The 10,653-nt window shown below is 46.0% G+C and overlaps 1 protein-coding gene across 2 annotated transcripts in view; it reads left to right on the top strand.

Moving 5' to 3' along the window:
• The first annotated feature begins 363 nt into the window (after nt 1–363).
• The window catches only part of LOC138250489 (purine nucleoside phosphorylase LACC1-like), a 148,756-nt gene continuing 138,466 nt past the window's right edge, over nt 364–10,653 (top strand). For both annotated transcript variants that reach the window (XM_069205417.1, XM_069205416.1), the window contains exon 1: nt 364–721. The gene's annotated coding sequence lies outside the window, so the exon portion shown is untranslated. The remainder of the gene's footprint in view (nt 722–10,653) is intronic.

Here is a 10,653-nt window from a genome sequence, read left to right as displayed (position 1 = left end):
TCCCCTCTTGTTCTCCTACTCCACTCTACGACATTCAAACAAATCCAAGCTAGGGCACTCTACTCCCCCACATTGTGACACTAACTTTCAGCCATCCAGAACAGCAGCCAGACTGGTGTACATCATGGCAAAGCACATTGCCAAGACCAATAGCTTTTGTATAGGCAAGACCTATTAGCTTTGCCAATGCTTGTTGGTTTTTACTGTCAAGTGTAAACCTTAGGAAGGTCACAGTCTCGCCGGGGCTCCATGAGAAAACGAAAAAGTGTTCATATGTCGCAAGACTCGAGTTTCCCTCTGGGTATGTAGTCTGACCACTGCAGTTACTTGTTTCGCACATTATTACTTCCTCTGCTTGGAAGGGGGAGCGCTGGGTTGCGGATCTTCCAACTCACGTTCAAAATAAAAGAGGGGAGAGGGGCGGAGCGATGAAGTCCACGTACTCCGAAGTTCATAATAGTTTTAGGCACTGGCCACCCAGGGACGCAAAGAGGAAGCCAGCACAGCTGGGAACTGTGAGGTCTGGCACGAAGGTAGCGAGCTCTGCGTCTCCTGAGGCCGCGGCACCACTGTCAGATTACCCGAGGTGCGCCGGAGCTCCTCCTCTTCCAGTATTCAGGAAGTGAGCTGTGCACGAGCTGCCCGGTGTTCATTTGCTTCACAAAATAAAAACTTTGCATGAACTGACGAGGCATATGACTGTTTCCAACGGAGGTCTTATGTAAGTATTACCTTCAGTAAACAACATTAGATTTAATTTACTATTGTTATAAAATGTGTTCGCATGCTAACAAATGTGATCGTTATATCTGCAGTTATTCTTTTACGGGTAAATATCATTACAAGTCGCGGTAATAGTTGTACAAATCTAATCTTTCTTGCTCAGCAAGGCTGCTGCGTGATCTATTGTATAATTAGTACTCCAACTCCGCCAGTTGCCTGTTAACACAGGTAGGGCAGGGCCCTGAGATACACAGTGCTGTTACCTACCTTTACGTTGCTAGTAAGGGGCGTTGTGTTTTAAAATTGGGATGTCCTTTTTCTTCCATAGCATTTGCGGAGACCTAAAGTCTCACTCATTGTGAGTGAGAATCACACATTTGGCAGGTAAAATTTCACACCTGGTGGAAAAGGCCTTAATCTAATTTCAGAATGTGTCTCTGTTTAGAGCTCTGTTGTGTACAAAGCCTCTTTTTGTATGGGACTGCGGAAAGCCCTCCCATTCCTGTCAGTCCTTTCCCCCAAACTTCAGTGGAGGAGAAGAGTTGGTTTTGAACACACAACAGCATATGTATAGATAATATATGTTCAACACTGAATCCGTACTCCTGTATGTAGTACGATCCAGTGTATTTGTATGTCAGAAGTCTGTTTAATGAGGTTTTGGTATTCTATTTTATTCAATTTCTTTTTCTTTTATATTTTCACTGATGCCTCTTTCCATGTTTTCAATTCAATTAGTTTTGTGTCAGCACTGCCTGCTGGGTTGTGATCATATATGGTGATTAGTATTCCTGAGACTTTTGAAAACGTGGCGTAAATTCAGATTCAGTGCTCAGCTCCTCACTTCCTCGTTTGGGTTAGCCAATGAATCCGGATGGCAGATCATGCAGGCAACCAAATACCAGGTAGGCCACAATTTATCACTGGCTTGCCTCCCAAATGTGCTGCTTATTTGCAGCTCCTTGTAAGCTAAAACTGCCCATCTTACGTCTCAGCCCATCTTTATGCGAAGGTGTGGTGGTGAGTCAGCTGTGACTATCTGGACCACAGTTGACCTGTTGCCGGACGTTTCTGCATCAACATGGAATCCCATGTCTTAGGAAGAATACCACTGTCTGGTAGTAACAGAGTGGGCGCTGTTAATGTTTCCATCCCTAATGAGGATGCCCAGTTCGGAGCCTGGGCCCTCATTCTTCATTGTACTTATATATTTTTTTCAGATAATGTAAATGAAGCTAAATGATCAGTGAATATCATTCACACACCTTCCAAGGTGTGCTAGAGCTTGACATGCACTGTAGGAAACTGTAGTTTAATTGGGGGAAGAGGCAGGGTGGAGCTAGCTCAGATTTGCAGATCCAAATGAAAGTCATGCAAACTAGCAACACCTTTTGAGACATGTAGGGCCTTCTTTAAACATTATTAGTAGTATGAAAACAGAAGCAAACAATAGCTGCACCCGTTTTTTCACTACTGTAGATTTAATATTGGCACCAAATTGTGGATGTGCTTTCAACTTACTTAGGGGGTCATTATGAACACGGCGATATTCCCCGCCATGTTCATGCTGGTGGTCTTATCACAGACTGCCAACCCGTTGAAGACACGCCAGCTCAATAATAAACATTCCACTGGGCTGGCGGGCGGAAACAGTGTTTCAACCAGTCGGCCCATCGGAATGCTGGGCCTGGCAATTGCCGACGGCTCCAAAAGGAGCCGTCGTCAATGCCGCAGTGCGGCGGGTGCAGCAGCACCTGTCACGCATATCACTGCCCGTAAATCGAGCAGAGACCTGTGCAAGAAGCGTTGGCCACTAGTTCTGGGCTATCGAGGTAAACATGTTTGTAGAAATGGGTGTGCATTTGATGAAAGGAAGATTGGTATATATTGCAAATCAGATTACCGAAACCATCAAAGTCATGCTGCTGAATGCAGCAAACAAAAAGGAAATAAAAGTTCAAAAAACTTATTGCTTGTAAACAGCACTTTGAGATGAGAGAAAAGAGGCTGCATGGCTGTATGTGGTTACTTTGATGTCAGTACATTTTGACCACTAGTTCAGGAGTCACTGCAAAAGGAATACCTTTATATCTCATCTTTCAGTTTTTTAAATTAATATGTGTGTGTGCGTGTGTGAGGGTGTGCGTATAGATATATAAACATGCATATATAATTGTTTAGTATATATTTTATTTATTTAAACATATGTATATTGGCATTTATAATAAACATTACAGGAAAGCGAAGACAGGTCAGGATAAAAGTACCATCAAAAAGACATGGCACAGCTTTGAAGGTTTACATCAATACAAAGAGTGGACAGGTATGCAGATCTACTGGATGTATCGCTCCCTGCGGGACAAGGAAAAGTAATAACAGCGGAGCAGTCCCTCGTTGGGAGAGGGGTAAAAGAGATCAAGACATAATATCAGATCTTTCCTCCTCCCCCTCTCTTCACCAGTGTCTCCCCCCTAAAACCTGACCCAGAACTCAAAGCGAATAATGCTTCAGAGATTGCGACTGCCCAATCAATGCATCAGTCTTTATCAGACTGATTTGTAGGAGCAAGATAACGGGGCCATGTAAGCTAAGATGTAAAAAGAAAAAAACAAACTTGAAAAAGAAAACAACTAAACCGTCTCAGTGATTGCTTGAATTGTCCAACACGGAAAGAACTAAGGCTCTAGTAAGAAAGTGGTTGAAGAGCCTTTCGTAGGCCAACAGGGGATGCCTTTTTTGTTGGGAACATTTAATAGGGTTCTTGGGGGGGGGGGAAGCAAAAAAGGTTGGTAGGGGGGGTACATGGCCTGCTAATCTTTAATACATGCAGCCATTCTCACCACTGAAGGGTACATTAAGTAGTCTCTCTTAGTGTAAACTTCCCTCCTCTTCCGTATCTCCTGGAGAGTCTCCCCTGTCTCCCTTAGACGTTCCAATCTGTCCCCCAGGGCCCTCCTCAGCGTTTCCCTCTGGATGCTCCCAAGCAGCTAACACCTCCATCCACAACTCAGCTATTGGGTGTCTCCTCGCTCCCCGAGCATCTTCCCGAAGCAGGGCTCTCTCCCCGGCCCCAGCCCACACAGTACCATCCTTCACCGAAGTTCCCACCAGCAGCTCTATTGTGGACTTCCAGGCCTTTGCTGTCCTTCTCCGAACTGGCACCGGAGCCAGAACTAGGACCCTGGAACCCACTATCTGAGTTTGAGACCTGGTAAACAGCCCCATAAGCAGATCTCCAATAAGCTCGCAAGCGCGCAGCCCAGAGTTGTGTTCAAAGTGCTTATCACTGTGTCCCAAAATGGTTGTAGATGGGGGCAGCGCCAGGTCATGTGACTGAAACTTACATTTAGAAGCCCACAGCGAGGGTAGCCACGCGGCTCCTCGCCATGAATGATGTTGAGTGTGTTTGGTGTTATGTATGTCATGTGAACATAATTAAATTGGGTGTATTTCAGTCTCATGTTCCTGTAGACTGTCTTAGGATATGTCAGCACTTTGCGCCATTCCATATCTGTAAGATCCCATCCTCGTACCCCTTCCTATTGACGTCAAAGTGCTAACAGGGGCGTCCGAGCCATCTTGATCAGCGTCTTATTGAACCCCCTCCCAAAGTGCCTTGCAGTGCCCATGGACACAAACAACTGCAGTACTACATGTGAAAAAGAAAAGCAATCTTGGTAACCGTACCATCTGGGATACGAGATCTGGGCCATAATCAGCAGCTTAAGTGATCTCCAAAAGGGGACACTAGCTCTAAGGGATCCAAGGGCTGTCCCCAGGTTACCCTCTTGTGAATTTTCCAGAGAGTGGTACACCTGAAGACCCAGGTACCTAAAGGATGTGGGGGCCCAGGTCAAATCTTGTGGAATATTCATTGTAAGCTCAATGGGTACTGGACAAGTTTTAACTTTATTGACCCAGAGGCCCGACAGTATCTGAAATTCACCCAAAAGATGCAATGTTGCCATGGCACCCAAAGGTCAGTCTGCCAGGTAAAGCAAAATGTCATTCATATAAAGAAAGAGAATGTGTTCCCACCTCTCTATCGTCATGCCGTTGCTCACACACTCCTGATGAAAGAGCTCAGCTAATGCTTCCATGGCCAAGGTAAATAAAAGGGTGGGATAAAGGGCAGTCTTTATAATCCTATATATTATATCACTGCCTGTCCTGACTCTTGTGGTCTGGGTAGTGTAAAATAATTTTACCCAGTCTATCCAACCCACTCCAAGTCCCATTCGCCTCATGACTTTGAGCAGGAAATCCCACCGTATCGTGTTGAACGCCTTTTCAAAGTCCACCGATCTGAGCCTGGCCCTCGTTTTAGCCTGCACTTCTGGCAGAAAAAAGATATGGTACAATTGTTGCAGATTATGGGAAGTGCTTCAGCCGGAATGAAGCTATTCTGATTGCTGTGTCAGAGTGGGCATATGTGGGAGCAGTCGGATTGCTAGCACTTTGCTAAGGAGTTTGAAATCCATGTTAAGCAGGGATAGGGGGCGAAGTGCAAGGTGCTGACTCCCTGACTATTGGTTTTGGAAAGCAAAATCACAACTGCGTCCCCGAGTAGAATCAGGCGGTGCCCTCACTTCAGAGGCTCTGCATAGAGCAATTCTAGGCCTCCAATTTCAAGAGCTTGGGTTTATATTCTGAAGGGATAGCAGTCTCTGAATCAGACGTCTGCGTTATTGCAATCCCAGCCACAGCCTGGAGCACACTGCCTGCTCCTATTTCGTCTAGGAAGGAGATGGTTTCTTTAGAGATCTGCCACAGGAGGCCCCTCGTGATCGCTTCCTGGGCCTGCTTCTGGGTGCACCTGGGTTTGGGCCAGGCCTTCGGGAGAGCTGCCCCAGCTCTATAGACCTCCACCCAGTACCAGGCCACGCCGGGATCATCAAAGAAATACATAGCACCATCAAGGATCATTCTAAGTTTGACAGGGAACATCAGAGAGTACTGTAAGCCCTCTTTGTGGAGGGTCTTCTTTACTTCCAAAAAGGAGGGGCGCTTGGCTTGTACTGCAGCAGTCTGGTAACACCAACACTTTACTATTGTCTACTATAAAAGGCCCTTCCTCTTGCACCTTTTGAAGAATGGTGTCTCTGTCTTCATAGTGGAGCAGTCTAGCCACAACAAGGTGGGGTGGGTGACCTGGCGCCTGTGGCCAAGCTGGCACTCTACTGGCACGTTCCAACGCAAAGGGAGTAAGGTGATTCGGTGCAACCTCAGTCTGGAACCAATGTTCAAGATAGGTCACCATGTCACCTCCCTCTGTACTTTCAGGGAGTCCCACCAGATGGATGTTATTCTGGTGGTTACACCTCTCTGTGTCTTCCACACTGTACTCTTGAATGCTCACCCTGTCTTTCAAGTCACCATACAGTAACTCTGTGCCTGGTGTTCTGGCTGCAGGGCGCCCACTGAGGTCTCCACTTCCTTAACCCGGTCAGCCAACTTGTTGTCCTCTGCCTGCTGAATGCCCAGCACCACTGACACCTCACTGATGTCTGGCTGGAAAGCTGCTGTGGTGGCAAGTATCTTGTTTTCAGGCAGAATGTATATAATGCAACACAACTAAAATAGCACAACTGAATAAAAAATACTATTGGCCTGATTTAGAACTTGGCCGATGGAGTTAGTCCATCACAAATGTGACAGATATTCCGTCCACTGTATTACGATCTCATTATAGCGTATGGTGATCGTAATAAGGCGGACAGGATATCCATCACGATTGTGACGGGGTAGTCCATCTGCCAAGGTCTAACTAAGGCCCTTTGTCATAGCAGGATAACAATACAAATGTACGCAAAACTATCACAGTGTAACACCACTGCATAACAAACGATAACACAGACAACACCCCAAAACACATCACAAAACACATCTCAAAATATTGAACATTTAATAATACAAAGTAAAATAAAATAAAGTACACAACTGAAGACATTAAAATACCTGATAATATTAGTCAATAGACAGCAAAGTATTATAACAGCACACAAAAGCAAAGGGAGAGCTTCACATGATCAAGCAAAGTAACGGATACCCCAGGCCCCAGTTACAAATAAATGTGTAATGATCTGAGTGTGGGTGTACATATCTAGATTATTTTGATCTTTTACATGTAATATTGAGCTCCTTTTTGTCAAATAACTTGTTCTACAGTTGAAATTCAGGATCTCAGATTAATAGAGCAAACACAGCTACATTCCCTTGCTTCCCAAAGGAACATTTGACCGTAAAACCGCCCAGCTTTTCATTACTCTGTTATTTAGTACGTACCTTTACCTTTTGTTTATGATGATTGGAAATCTGTTGCATTTCAATAATGCTGTTAGAGAAACATTTCAGCATTAGAAAGTTTAGGCTTTTGGTGCTGATGTAGCTGAGATGTTATTGCTACCTTTGACGTCACGATAATCATCTCTACGTGACAGAATTTGCATTTTGTTGTTTAAAGTTCTAACACATTAACTGTGAAGTGGTGCACTGAAAACCAATATCAAAGTGCATTCACTGTAGATGAGTAATCTAATGTCATGTTGTATAGCTCTAAAACTTCAAGTCTAATCACTCGTTTTGATTCCATGTGTTTCCCCTTGATGTTAAATAATAGTTTCACTAAAACGATAATGAATTTCTAGAAGGAAATGTTTTAAAAGTTACATGTTAATGTCGAAAATGTAGTCATGCATTACAGCTATTGAAATGTATTTAATTTTAAGTGTTATTGTAGGAGGCTGGCCTGGCTTATAGTGGGTACCTTGTGGTACTTATACCCTGTGCCAGGTCCAGTTATTCCTTATTAGTAGAACAGAGGTGTTTCTAGCAGCTTAGGCTGAACTAGGAGACATGAAAAGCTCTTACTATACCACTCATATCATATAGCACAATATCATAAGAAAACACAATACTCAGAGTTACTAAAAAATAAAGGTACAATATGCCAAAAGTATCTCAGTGAGTACCCTCAGTTAGAAGGTAAGTAATATACACGTTATATGTACACAAACCCAAAACAGGTAAGTAATAGTAAGAAAAGTAATGCAAACAGTGTAGGATTACATTAGGATGCAATAGGTGAACATAGGTCTAGGGGCAACACAAACCATATACTCCAAAAGTGGAATGTGAATCACGAATGGACCCCAGACCTATGAGAGCTTGTAGAGGGTCGCTGGGACTGTAAGAAAACAGTTAGGGTGTCCAAGATACCCCACCCCAAGACCCTGAAAAGTAGGAGTAAAGCACACCTACTACCCCAATAGGACACAACAGTCGTGATAGGGGGATTCTGCAAGAACCACAAACACCAGCAAAGCACTGAAGACGGATTCCTGGACCTGAGGACCTGCAAAGCAAGGGGACCAAGTCCAAGAGTCGCAATAGTGTCTGGGGTGGGGGGCAGGAGCCCAGGAAACCCCGTATTAAGGTGCAAGAAGGCTGCCTCTGGGTGGAAGAAGCCAAGGATTCTGCAACAACGAAAAGGGCTATGAACTTTCTTTTTGGATGGAAGATGTCCCATGGCGTGCTGGATGTTGCAGAAGTGTTTCCACACAGAAATACTGCAAACAAGTCTTGCTAGCTTCAAGGGTCGCGGTAGAGGTTTTTGGGTGCTGCTGGGGACTAGGAAGGACCAGGATGTCGCCCCTTGGAGGAGGAGACCGAGGGGACGCTCAGCAACTCAGAGCAGCCACAGAAGCAGGCAGCTCCCGCAGAAGTACCGGAACAGGCACTTGGAAGATTTGTGAACTGGAGTCCATTCAGAATCACAAAGGAGGGTCCCACGACGTCGGAGTCCAACTCAGAGGGTTGAGCACTGCAGGACGGAGTGCTGGGGACCCAGGCTGGGCTGTGCACAAAGGAATCCTTGGAGAAGTGCACAGAAGCTGGAGCAGCTGCAAATCACGCAGTACACAGGTTTGCAGTCTAGCATGGGGAGGCAAGGACTTACCTCCACCAAACTTGGACTGAAGGATCACTGGACTGTGGGGGTCACTTGGAAATAGATCCTGCGTTACAGGGACCACGCTCGTCGAGATGAGAGGGGACCCAGAGTACTGGTGATGCAGAAGTTTGGTGCCTGTGTTAGCAGGGGGAAGACTCCGTCAACCCACGGGAGATTTCTTCGGGATTTCCAGTGCAGGGTGAAGGCAGACAGCCCTCAGAGCATGCACCACCAGGAAGCAGTCGAGAAAGCTGTCAGGATTAGGCGCTACAATGTTGCTGGTAGTCGTCTTGCTACTTTGTTGCGGTTTTGCAGGCGTCCTGGAGCAGTCAGCGGTCGATCCTTGGAAGAGGTCGAAGAGGGAAGTGCAGAGGAACTCTGGTGAGCTCTTGCATTCGTTATCTGAAGAATACCCCAGAGGAGAGACCCTAAATAGCCAGAAAAGGAGGTTTGGCTACCAAGAAAGGAGGATTGGCTACCAAGAAAGGTAAGAGCCTATCAGAGGGGGTCTCTGACATCACCTGCTGGCACTGGCCACTCAGAGCAGTCCAGTGTGCCCCCAACACCTCTGTTAACAAGATGGCAGAGGTCTGGGACACACTGGAGGAGCTCTGGGCACCTCCCCTGGGAGGTACTGGTCAGGGGAGTGGTCACTCCCCTTGCCTTTGTTCAGTTTCGCGCCAGAGCAGGGCTGGGGGATCCCTGAACCAGTGTAGACTGGCTTATGCAGAGATGGGCACCATCTGTCCCCATCAAAGCATTTCCAGAGGCTGGGGAAGGCTACTCCTCCCCAGCCCTTCACACCTATTTCCAAAGGGAGAGGGTGTAACACCCTCTCTCAGAGGAAATCCTTTGCTCTGCCTTCCTGGGCCGGGGCTGCCCAGACCCCAGGAGGGCAGAATCCTGTCTGAGGGGTTGGCAGCAGCAGCTGCAGTGGAAACCCCAGAAAGGCAGTTTGGAAGTACCTGGGTTCTGTGCTAGAGACCCGGGGGATCATGGAATTGTCCCCCCATTACCAGAATGGTATTGGGGTGACAATTCCATGATCATAGACATGTTACATGGCCATGTTCGGAGTTACCATTGTGATGCTATAAATAGGTAGCGCCCTATGTATAGTGCACGCGTGTAATGGTGTCCCCGCACTCACAAAGTCCGGGGAAATTGCCCTGAACGATGTGGGGCACCTTGGCTAGTGCCAGGGTGCCCACACACTAAGTAACTTGGCACCCAACGTTCACCAAGTGAGGGTTAGACATATAGGTGACTTATAAGTTACTTATGTGCAGTGTAAAATGGCTGTGAAATAACGTGGACGTTATTTCACTCAGGCTGCAGTGGCAGGCCTGTGTAAGAATTGCCTGAACTCTCAATGGGTGGCAAAAGAAATGCTGCAGCCCAGAGGGATCTCCTGGAACCCCAATACCCTGGTACCTAAGTACCATATACAAGGGAATTACATGGGTGTACCAGTGTGCCAATGAGAATTGGTAAATTTAGTCTCTAGCCTGCAGTGACAAATTTAGAAAGCAGAGAGAGCATAAACACTGATGTTCTGGTTAGCAGAGCCTCAGTGATACAGTTAGGCACCACACAGGGAAACACATACAGGGCACATACTATGAGCACTGGGGTCCTGCCTAGCAGGATCCCAGTGACACAAGGGCTAAAACACACATACATACAGTGAAAATGGGGGTAACATGCCAGGCAAGATGGTACTTTCCTACAGTTATATGTGTTGTAATTTACATAAATGATTGTTCCATTTTAATTTGCTTTAGTTAGCCGATGTGAGGAAAAATGTGTAGAAAAATGTTTAGTCATTCTTGCTAACGTGTCATTTATTCAGACTTAATTCCCCTGGAAATAGATGTCCTATTGTTTTACACATAGAGAGCTTAAGAAAGTAACCTTGAGTCCGGTACAGTAAGGAACTGTGGACATGGATGGTATGCAATTGTTTCAAATCATACAGT

Source organism: Pleurodeles waltl, chromosome 8 (genome assembly GCF_031143425.1).
Source record: "Pleurodeles waltl isolate 20211129_DDA chromosome 8, aPleWal1.hap1.20221129, whole genome shotgun sequence".
Lineage (NCBI taxonomy): Eukaryota > Metazoa > Chordata > Amphibia > Caudata > Salamandridae > Pleurodeles > Pleurodeles waltl.
This window is presented reverse-complemented; position numbering and strand designations above follow the sequence as displayed.